Source organism: Schistocerca cancellata, chromosome 2, assembly GCF_023864275.1.
Source record: "Schistocerca cancellata isolate TAMUIC-IGC-003103 chromosome 2, iqSchCanc2.1, whole genome shotgun sequence".
In the NCBI taxonomy this organism is placed as follows: Eukaryota; Metazoa; Arthropoda; class Insecta; order Orthoptera; family Acrididae; genus Schistocerca; species Schistocerca cancellata.
In genome coordinates, this window is record NC_064627.1 from 137,295,942 (window position 1) to 137,308,109 (window position 12,168).

The 12,168-nt window shown below is 44.3% G+C and overlaps 1 protein-coding gene across 3 annotated transcripts in view; it reads right to left on the bottom strand.

The window, feature by feature from the left end:
* Positions 1-12,168, bottom strand: part of LOC126161412 (mitogen-activated protein kinase kinase kinase 7-like) — a 182,457-nt gene that overhangs the window by 97,738 nt on the left and 72,551 nt on the right. The gene's annotated exons all lie outside the window — the stretch shown is intronic.

A 12,168-nucleotide genomic window follows, 5' to 3' on the forward strand; every position in this document is an offset into this window, starting at 1 on the left:
ATACATGCCCTGTCATGATCTATGCCAATGGTGGAGGGTGATTCAAAAATTTGATTTTTTTTTTCATCTTAAATCAATATTTAGAGTTTTGTGAACAAAATGGTAGTAAAATGAATCAATTTGGACATTGCAAACATCTTTAAAAACAAATTTAAACATATGCCAGTGTGCCGCTGCGGTTGGATGTCAAATGGTGTCATTATTATTTGCATTGACCTAGAAGCGTGAGATGCAGAAAGAAACAAGGTTTCACAGTACAACAGAAGGAAAGTAACAGTGTTTAGTTTGTAATTACATAAGACAAAAAACAGCTTTTCTCTGGGTTCCTTTAATCGGTTTTTCGGTTCATATTTCCGTCTATGAGAGCGTTTTTCCCTGGGGAAGAAACCGTGTATTAAGTTGAAACTGACATCACGTACTAAAGTCGGTGGTCGCTTGGCGGTGTCAAAGTTTGAAGCTTGTAAGTGAAGGCAGCGAGGAGTTAGGGTAATTTATGCGCTCACGATGTGTCTAATTTATGTGATTCTCTCACTGTCACGGCTAGCGAGCGGGCAGCTAGCAAGCGGAGCGCAGCGGAGTCGCATGCAAAGTCGCATGCTAAGTCGGGAAGCCATGAAACAAAAAATTCCGCATGAAAAATGGGTTCTTGAGAAAACTAAAGAGGCCAGAATAGCACCGAGGAGCAAGAAAAGGAAGATAGAAGATGAAGAACACACAGATCGAGAATATTATGCAACTGGAAGGTTTTAAGAACAACAGAGGTGAGTAACAGTTGAAATGTACCTTCAAACTGAATTTCCCATGAATCAAATTTTCTGACATGTTTATTTTATGCAATTGTGAAAAACTATTTGAGCTGCAGGTCTGAAATTTGTGATATTTCAGGCTACCATTTGGAGAAAAGTAGACTACAGCCACCAGCTTACTATCGCCACGAGGAAAAACATACCTTTATTAATTATAAAAAAATATCTTGATTTTGATTGTCTAATTTATGTATTTATAGTGGAAAAACTATTGACTGAAATCATTTGATTGGAGTCTACTTTTTAGACAACAATGTCATGTGTGCACAAAATTTTAAGCATCTAGGAAAAGTATTTAATAAGTCTATAGACTTTAAATATTCCTCACCAAATCAATCAACCTACATCAACCTATATTTACAACAGTTTTACGGCTCATATTGCTTTTGTTTGTACCTTCTATCTATCTGCAATCTATTGCTTAAAAAATTAAGTCATATACTGAAATTTGCAACTATTTCACAGGACATCTGAAATCTTCAGTTCTCCCAGGTCCAACTGGCTTGCCACATTTCAGGTGATCCATGCATATTCACTGCATATTCACCAGCGGATGGAAAATTAAGTCATGAAAGAGCTTCAGTGAAAATGTTTATTCAATCACAGACAGTTTACACACACAAGAAATGGTACTGTTCTGGAGGATATACTCTTCAAAATAAAATACAAGCCTACATTTGCTGCCACTGCTACCATGGAGAACTCTGCATTTACCATTTTGGTACCTACACTGTCTAATATAAAAAAAAAAGGGGAAGCATCAAAGCGAAATTAAATTTCACGGGTTGAGAGGGCAAGTGACATTTTATTTAAGTGATTACAAAGTGACTCAAATTTACATATATCTTGGCATTATGAGCCCACTTATCAGTATGATGTTGCAAATAAATAAATAAATAATACTGGCAAAGCAAGATGGACATAGTTCTGCCAACATAGGTATTTTGAAACGACAGTTGAGGAAGAACTAGAAATACCCTGGTTTAGACTGAGAACAAGTTATTCAGAATGACATACAGACAAATTCTTAATGGTTACCCCACAAAATTGCTTTGCAGATTTGTTTACCAACATTCTGATCATCCAGTGACACAGCAATGGCATGACAACTTAAGACCGGGTGCGACGTACATTGTAGTTATAAGTTGCAGCAAGTATTGTTGCAATGGCCAAGTCACAATTAACATTGAAATGAAAGGAATGTGTGTTTACTTCCAGTTAAAAGCCACAAATCCCACAACTAAGCTTAACAAATTTGGGAGTACACAATGAATCAGTTGGCTCCCTTAAGGAAAATCAAATTAAATGCCAATACTACAGTTATTAGGGTGCAACATAAATTTAACTTACAGTGATTTAATTGTTAACTGTAGAACTGGTCTTGGCCAATGAAATTTAAATGAAGGGGAGAGCCTCTCAAGATAGCTTGCACAATTGTATTAGGACCGCAGAAGAAACAGTTCATGAACTCAACACTTGTTTATTTTAGTCTGCAATTCTACAAAGGACAGTAACTATAGTATTATTCTGCAAGTAATGGCCCACCTGGTTGGATTAGTGACTCCTAAACTACGAGGTCATCGGTCTCTTGTTCGTGATAAAACAATGCCACAAGTGTGAGAATAAACCAGACGAGACATATAACACAAAAAGGAAAAACCACAAGAACGAAGGAAAGGCAAGAAACACTAAAAGGAACACAAGAAGACAAGAAAACAACAGAGAGACGCTAGAAACAGAAGAAAGTAAAACAAGAAAGCAGATTACAGTGGCTGGCCGACCACGATGTAGCGGGACTTTGAATTTCGCCGCGCTGCACTCGTTCCCTCAGACATGAATTGTGCCGTTGCAGCGGTATGAGCACTCGACGGCAGAGAAAATACTAAAATTGTAACTCTTTTTTGTTTTTCTATCCGTTTTTTGTTTGTCCCTTGATAGCCGAAGCTTAAGGCAGACATGATCTGAGGAAGACGTTACAAAAACTTATTAGCTAGTCTTGATCTGATTTTAATGTGTAGACATATTGTGGAAGTTGTTAAGAAATTCGGAGGATGGAAGTAGCAAAGTAAATTAAATTGCATACAGTATCAAGATGATTTTAACTGGTATAAATTAGTGATTCCTGGACGATTGCAAGATTTCGGAGCAGACTTTTCACGACGAAATGAAGGAGATTTTTGAAGACCTGGATGCCGCACGAAAGAAGACAAGTTAACCTGGTAAAGGATGAACTCTTATCTACGCCACTTCCCCCTGTCAGTTACACTTTGTTATTCTCTGTTTCTTTTCAATAATTTTTGTAGTGGAAATTGGTTTAACTTTTGCTCAAAAACGCCACAAGGACCACCCCAACTATAGCTTTGTAATCTCCCCACGGAAATTTACCCTCTACCACGCAATAATTAATAATGGTCAATCAAATCATCCACATTTATTCACTTTTAGAAAGTATCTGATCGGATTTCTAGTAATATATGCGCCGACAGCCCGTCGGCACCAAGGTATTTTGCTAGTAAGATTATTCTTTGGAATAACAGAGATACATAGATGTATTCTCCATGGTTATTATAGACAGAGAGGGAGAAGGAGTACAGCTTCGGAAGTATCGGTCGGAAGATTGTCGGGTTGCTAAAAGAGATATTTGCTCTTCTTCTCGCTAAAACGAGCTAGTAAAGTTTGTGCCACTAGCGTGTTATTGGTGGATAGAGAAAAACAGTAAACGAAAATTACGTAAGACTTGGAATCAACAGAAAACGGAACATGTAATTGAGATGGATTGAATATACTATTTTCCTCAGAAATAAGGTTTGTGACCCTTTTATTCTAGAGTGAATGACGAATGAGTTCTCTGTCTGAATCATTGATGATTGTCTTGGCCCTGTAATTAGTGGGGAAGTTTCAGCTGTGACGAAGAGAGCCTGCAGTCTCCGAGTTTTGATAAAATCGTCCAAAAAGGCTTCGTCCACATCTGAAATTCTAAATCTGTCGTAAAATGAACGAATTGTTCAAACGATCGATTTTTCCCAACTGAATGCAGCGCTTAACAATAATAACAAATGTAAAGATCTTTTCCAGCAAACCAGCCGCTGAATATTAAGACGAAGGGCTCCACCAGAGATTCTATTCGGCTGATTCCACGTAAATAAAATAATAGATTTAAAACTATACACAGATAAACGACAGAGAGAGAGAGAGAGAGAGAGAGAGAGAGAGAGAGAGAGAGAGAGAGAGCGAATGAAACTCGAGAAAATACTCAGAATCCTCAATTAGCATAATTGTTTGCCTGTCTTATCACGGATAAGCCCAAAAGATAAAACAGGAGGCCCTAACTGTATTGTACCGATTTATGTGTGAGAGTGAAGGGCTAATAAAGGCGACAGATACACCTCTGTACAGACAAAACATTACACCAAGTTAGCGCCAAGCTGCATTCACATACTTTCATCAATTACAGTAGAATTCATTATAGCTTTTCTGTAATATGAAGTCCGATCTGCATTTCTTTCTTTCTTTCCCTTGTTTCACGGTCATTAACGATTAAAAAAAAAAAAACATTTTCACTTACGATTTCTTCCCACATTTTCAACCTTTTTTTCTTTTTCTTTTCTTCTCTCTCTTCTTTTTTTATTAACCACTACAACGAGAATAAAAAGAAAAAGCCAGCCACTCTGTGACACAGAGGGATAAAGGACATGTGCTAAAACTTAGATCAAATGATAAAACCTACCCTCATGAATAAAATGTAAAACTAAATCACCCAATGAGGCGTTGTCAGATAAAATGAGCAGCAACGAGTCCGGTAACCCAAGATTTCGTTGCTGGGCAGTCAAAGTGGGACGTGCACCAGAATATGGGACACTGTCAACCGGGCGCTGCACCGACACTGAGGCGGGTCTTCATGGTGCAAGAGGTAACTGTGGGTTGCCCATGCATGGCAAGTGCGGATCTGGCAGAGGACAACTGATTCCCTGCGAAAGGCCTGCATGGAAGACTTCCACACATTCGAAGTCTCCTTAGTGACACGAAGTTCGCTGTGCATATTGTCATGCCGTTCCATCTCCCAAAGCCGAAAAACCCTGCAGCGTAAGTCAGAACACAGGTCAGGTTCAGATGTGCCCATCTCCAGAAGCAGTTTCTGTGTAGTCTGTTTGGCCTGTCCGTCGGCAAGTTCATTGCCTGGGATGCCGACGTGTCCTGTGGTCCACATAAACACCACTGAACGACGGGACTGGTCCAGAGCATAGATGGACTCCGGTATGGACGCCACCAAAGCATGGCGAGGGTAGCACTGGTCGATAGCTTGTAGGCTGCTCAAGGAGTCAGTACACAGAAGAAATGATTCCTCGGGGCATGAACGGATATACCGAAGTGCACGAGATACGGCCACCAGCTCTGCAGTGAATACACTCCAGCCGTCGGGCAAGGAATGCTGTTCAATATGGCCTCTGTGGACAAAGGTGAAGCCAACATTACCATCAGCCATCGAGCCGTCGGTGTAAACCACTTCAGAGCCCCAGAACACTTCAAGAATCAAGAGGAAGTGACAGTGGAGAGCCGCAGAGTTAATGGAGTCCTTAGGGCCACGCGAAAGCTCCAGGCGAAGCTTCAGCCTACAGCTACACCACAGAGGTGTATGTGAATGGACCTCGAGGAGAGGTGGTGAAGGGAAGGACTTCAGTTCAGACAGAAGAAATCACACGCGAACAGCTATCGTTAGCCCTGACCTGGGCCGCCTGGGCGGGAGGTGAACTGCCGTGGTTGGGAAAAGAAAGCAGTAATCAGGACGTTCAGGAGAGCTATGAATGTGTGCAATGTAACTGGCGAGCAGTTGTGAATGTCTGATCTTCAATGGAGGGACTCCAGCCTCTACCAATACGCTTGTCACCGGACTCGTCCTAAACGTTCCTGTCGCTAGTCGAACTCCGCAATGGTGCAATGGGTCAAGCAAACGCAATGCTGAGGGTGCTACCCAACCATAAATCACACTCCCGTAGTCAAGGCAGGATTTAACAAGGGCTCTGTAGAGCTGCAGCAGTGTGGAGCAATCTGCACCCCAGTTGGTGTTGCTCAGGCAGCGGAGGGTATTGAGGTGCTGCCAACACTTCCATTTAAGCTGACAAAGATGAGGAACCCAAGTCAAATGAGCATCGAAAACCAGACCTAAGAATCAATGTGTCTCCACTACAGTGAATGGATCATCATTACGATAAAGAGCTGGTTCCAGATGAACGGTGTGACGCCGACAGAAATGAATGAAACACGTCTTCATGGTGGAAAACTGGAAGCCATGGGCTAGAGCCCATGACTGTGCCTTGTGGATGGCTCCCTGTAGGCGACATTCAGTAACACCAGTACTGGAGCACCAGTACGAAATGCGGAAGTCGTCTGCATACCGAGAAGGTGAGACGGAGGGCCTGACAGCTGCTGCTACAATGTTAATTGCCACTAAAAACAGAGAGACATTCAATACATAGCCCTGCAGGACTCCATTCTCCTGGATATGGATGGAGCTATGGGAGGCACCAACTTGGACATGGAAAGTACAGAGCGACAGGAAGTTCTGGATAAAATCGGGAGCGGGACCCGGAGACCCCATTCATACAATGTGGCAAGGATATGATGTCGCCAGGTCGTGCTGTATGCTTTACATAAGTCAAGAAAGACGGCAACCCCAGGTGTTGGCATCTGGAAAAGGCTGTTCGGATGGCAGACTCAATGGACACAAGATTATCAGGGGTAGAGCGGCCCTGGCGGAAGCCGCCCTGACATGGAGCCAGTAGGTCACTTGACTCCAGGACCCAACCCAACCGCCAACACACTATAGGTTCCGGCAGTTTACGAACAATGTTGGTGAGGCTGATGGGCCAATAGCTATCCACATCAAGCGGGTTTTTACCGGGTTTGAGCACCGGAATGATGGTGCTCTCCTGCCATTGTGACGAAAAGTCGCCATCACACTAGATCCAGCTGAAGATCATTAGGATATGTGGCTTCTAGTCAGATGAGAGATGTTCAATCATCTGGCTGTGGATCTGATCAGGCCCAGGAACTGTGTTGGGGAAATGTGCAAAGGCACCGAGAAGCTCCCACTCTGTAAATGGGGCGTTATAGGATTCACTGTGGCGTGTAGTGAATCAGAGGACTTTTCCTTCCAGCCACCATTTGAGAGTGCGAAAGGCTGGGGGTTAATTCTCCGACACAGAGGCCTGAGCAAAGTGCTTAGCTAAGTGCTTGGCAATCGCGTTTGTGTTGGTAGATAACATGCCATTTATGGTAACACTGGGAACACCTGCTGGAGTCTGGTACCCGAAAAGACGTTTGATCTTTGCACAGACTTGCGAAGGTGACGTATGGCACCCAACAGTCGAGATGTATCTCTCCCAACACTCCTGTTTCTGTTGTTTGATAAGTTGGCAAACGTGGGCACGGAGCCGTTTAAAGGCTATGAGGTGCTCCAGGGAAGGGTGCCACTTATGCTGCTGTACAGCTCGCTGACGCTCCTTAATTGCGTCAGCGACTTCTGGCGACCAGGGGCACCCTAAAGAGCAAGGGATTGCGGTTTCTGCCGCAGAAACAATTGTTGTAGTCATGTGCTCAACCATCACATCAATGTCATCACCGCGTGGGGGAGATTCAACGGTGACAGCAGAGGTGAAAGTTTCCCAGTCCGCCTTGTTTAAAGCCCAACTGGGCAGGCGTCCGAGGGCCTGACACCGGGGCAGCAACAGGAAGATGGGGAATACGCTCTCCAGTGGATAGATGGGAGAGGCCGGGGCTGCAAATTGATAAACCAATGGCCGAGTAACTACCATGAGTCACAGTGAAATGTGTGGCGGCCCCAGTATTTAAGAGGGAGAGTTTGAACAGAGACAGTAAAGTTTCGACATCTCTACCTTGGCCAGTAAGCACGGTGCCACCCCACAAGGGGTTATGGGCATTAAAATCTCCCAGAAGTAGGAAAGGTTTAGGGAGTTGATCAATCAGTGCAGCTAATACATTCAGGGCTACTGCATCATCTGGGGGAAGATATACATAGCAGAAAGTTATTTCCTGCGTTGTTCTTATTCTGACAGTCACAGCTTCAGGAGGGGTTTGAAGGGGCACAATGTCACTCCAGATTGAGTTTAGGACATAAACACAAACTCCACCAGACACTCTATAACAGTCGCTACGGTTCTTGTAATATCCCCTATAGATACGGAGGGCAGGGGTCCGCATTGCCGGGAACCAGGTTTCCAGGAGGGCAATGCAGATAGCAGGTGTAAAGCTTAACAGTTGCCGTCGCTCAGCCAGGCGGTGGAAAAAACTGCCGCAATTGTACTGGAGGATGATGTCATCGTGAGGCTGGGAAGGCATGGAATATTCAATGAGGCAGTTTACGCCTCAGAGTCACCTGCTGCCACAGACTTATTGCCTGAGCAGTCTATATCCATTGTGTCTGAGGGTCTGGCGAGATCTAGGTTCTCAGCGGACACCAGAATCTCCACCCCATCCTCAGACACAGAGCTCGTAGGTAGCGGTGGTGTGGGTGCCACCACAATTTCCTTGGTCTTATGGGTCTTCTTTTTGGAATTCTCTCGCTGCTCCTTGGGTTTCCCCGACTGGGAGGACTTCACTGGCTCAGTCTCCGGGACTGAGGATGAACATGAAGTCCTATGACCAGCTGCTTTTGAGCTCTTCAGCCACTGGCGGGTGTCATTTTTCCCACTAACAGAAACCTGGGAAGGGAGTGACCCAAAGGACCCCTTCCTAGCAAGAGAAGCCAAAAAGACTTATGCTTCTCCGGCTTAGAAGTGTGGACAGACGTCCCTGATGGTTTGGGGCGTGTTACTCCCAACGAAGGTGATGCGGGAGCAACTGGGAGGGAAAACCCCCCCCCACCATCAAGGGGCAGGTATAGTCTTTCTGGCTCTGAGAGGTGACTGGGGTTGGCAGAACTGATGGAGCCAGAACTGTTGTAGCAGCGTCGTAAGATGATGTCGTACGTACAGGATGCAGGCGTTCAAATTTTCTCTTAGTCTCAGTGTAGGTCAGTCAGTCCAGGGTCTTGTACTCCATGATTTTCCTTTTTTACTGGAGAATCCTGCAGTCTGGCGAGCAAGGCGAATGGTGCTCTCTGCAGTTGACACAGATGGGAGGCGGGGCACATGGCGTATAGGCATGTGATGGGCATCCGCAATCTCGACATGTGACGCTAGAAGTACAGCCTAACTTCCAGCACTTAAAGCACCGCATCAGGGGAGGGATATAAGGCTTTATATCACAACGGTAGAGCATCACCTTGACCTTCTCGAGCAATGTATTACCCTCGAAGGCCAAGATGAAGGCACCGGTGGCAACCTGATTATCCCTCGGACCTCGGTGGACACGTTGGATGAAATGTACACCTCGCTGCTCTAAATTGGGGGTCAACTCATTGTCAGACTGCAAAAGAAGGTTCCTGTGAAATATGATACCCTGGCCCATATTTAAGCTCTTATGGGGCATAGTGGTAACAGAAACATCCCCCAACTTGCCACAAGTGAGTAATGCCCGTGACTTGGCAGAGGATGCTGTTTTTATCAAAACTGACCCAAAGCGTATTTCTGACAAGCCCTCCACCTCCCCAAACTTTTCCTCCAAATGCTCCACAAAAAAACTGAGGCTTCATGGACATGAAAGATTCCCATCAACTCTCGTACATACGAGGTACTGGGGCGAATAAGCCTCACTGCCATCCTTAGCCTGGCGTTCCTCCCATGGTGTGGCCAGGGAGGGGAATGACTTGGGGTCATATTTCTTAGCATTGTAGTTAGACTGCCCGCTTAGAGACAGCTGGTGGCGCACCACCAGCAAGAGATGACGTACTATGCTTAATGGCGTGTCATCCGCCCTGATACCACCCATTCCAACCAGGGGGCCTCCCCACGGGCACCACCCAGCCGCAGCAAATGACACCTGACAGGATGGCCATTGCCAGGAGTCCCTGTGCCCCAGGAGGATGGGCATCTACCCCTTGGCATACGTGGGGAGTTAACGTCGCAGGCATCAGCACAGTGATCCCTGTGTGGTCAGGGGGCTACAACCAACAGGGTACATGGCGGCCCCACCACAACAGACTGGCTACCATGCTGGATATCAGGTACAAAGAAGTCCATCATCGACGGAGGAATCGACACTCTGAAACTCCTTTTAGTTGCCTCTTACATCAGGCAAGAATACCTCGGGCTTATTCTTACCCCCCAGACCCACAGGGGGAGAATCAACACGGTTTTCAAAAACATTACTCGTTTGAAACTCAGCTTGCCCTTTTCTCACATGATACACAGCAAGCTAAGGATGAACAGCGGTAGTCTGATTCCATAGTTCTAGATTTCCGGAAAGTATTTGACACGGTGCCCCATTGCAGAGTATTAATGAATGTATGAGCATATGGAATAAGTTCACAGATATGTGAGTGGTTCAAAGACTTCTTAAGTAATAGAATCCAGTATGTTATCCCCAACTGCGAGTGTTTGTCAGAGACAAGGGTATCATCAGGAGTGCCCCAGAGAAGTGTGACAGGACTGTTGTTGTTCTCTATATACATAAATGACTTGGTTGACAGGATGGGCAGCAATCTGCAGTTGCTTACTGATGATGCTGTTGCGTATGGTACGGTGCCAAAGTTGACTGACTGTAGGAAGATACAAGATGACTTACGTAAAATTTCTAATTGGTGTGATAAATGGCAGCTAACTCTAAACGTGGAAAAATGTAAGTTAATGCGGATGCATATGAAGACCAAACCTGTAGTGTTCACATACATTATAAGCAATGTCCTGCCTGACACAATCAAGTCTTCTACATATCAGGGCACAATGCTGCAAAGTGATATGAAATGGAACAAGCATGTGAGAACTGCAGTAGTGATGGCAAATGGTCAACTTTGGTCTATCAGGAGAATTTTTGGTAAGTGTGGTTCACATATAAAGGAGACCGCATATAGGATGCTGGAATGACCTATTCTTGAGTACTGCTTGGGAGTTTGGAATCCGTACCACATTGGATTGAAGGAAGACATCGAAGCAATTCAGAGATGGGCTGTTAGATTTGTTACCAGTAGGTCTGAACAACATGTAAGCATTACAGAGATGCTTTGGGAACTCGAATGGGAATCCCTGGAGGGAAGGCGACATTCTCTTCGAGGAAGAAAACTGAGAAAATTTTGAGAACCAGCATTTGAAGCTGACTGCTGGACAATTCTATTGTGCCAACATACATTGCACTTAACGACCAAGAAGATAAGATATGAGAAATTAGGGCTCATACGGCGGCACATAGAGAGTCGTTTTTATCTTGCGCTGTTTTGCGAGTGGAACAGGGGCGGGTATGACCAGTAGTGGTACATGGTAACCTCCACTACATATTGTATGGTGGTTTGTGGAGTGTCTCTGTAGATGTAGATGTAGTAACTGTCATAAGCTGACACATTGGTGGTGCACTGATTGAAGCTGGATGATACGTTGCAACTGAACTCGGGCTCGTTTACTACCTATTTTTCGCGTGGCTCATCTGTAAAGGGGGTTAGTAGTAAACGGTTGCATTTGCGCCCCTATTATTGAGTCTGATATTGGCTGGCTATTGAAGAGCAGTGAATTGAACTATACACGTTCAGATTGAAACTTATTTATTCAAAAGAAACACTTTAACGTTGTGGCCATGCATTTTTAAGTTCACAGATAATAATCTGTGCAATTCGTACACTGTTTGTCTCACACCCACACACTTTCACTTTGTTCCTTCGCATACCCTGGTGTCCATGCTTGCACTCGCGGCACTTTGCCGCTCCCAACCCGCCACCACAACGGCCAACGACCAAAGACCTCGATTTTCCCGCTCACATCCACAGTCCTGAGTCGGGTCACATGACACCACAGTAGTCAAAATAATTGCTAAACATGGCCACAATTCGTTTACAGTATTTTATAATATTTAAATACTTAAATCTAAATACATTATATAATTTTACAAATTATCACCACACTTATATAATTCGTTGCAATTAAAAGAAAACCAAAACAGTATCCAACGGAACTACAATGTCCATCAAAACACAAACAAATATTTTCCGGTCTATTTTTGCCCAGCATATTATCTCTGCTGCCGTGCTTTAAATTTTAAACTACTTGAAAGAGTTCCATATTATCCCGTTACCTTACAACGTCAGTAGTATGGTTATGAAGACTGATGCCTCAAAATAGACTATTTTAAATGAATCTCAGTTCTTAGTACATTATTACTTCCTAATGTTATCTACTACTTCTCCTTATCCAATAAATGCCTTCCCTTGAGCCCCTATGCCCTTTATTGCTTTTTTTTAAACATTGCTGCTCATCTTCAT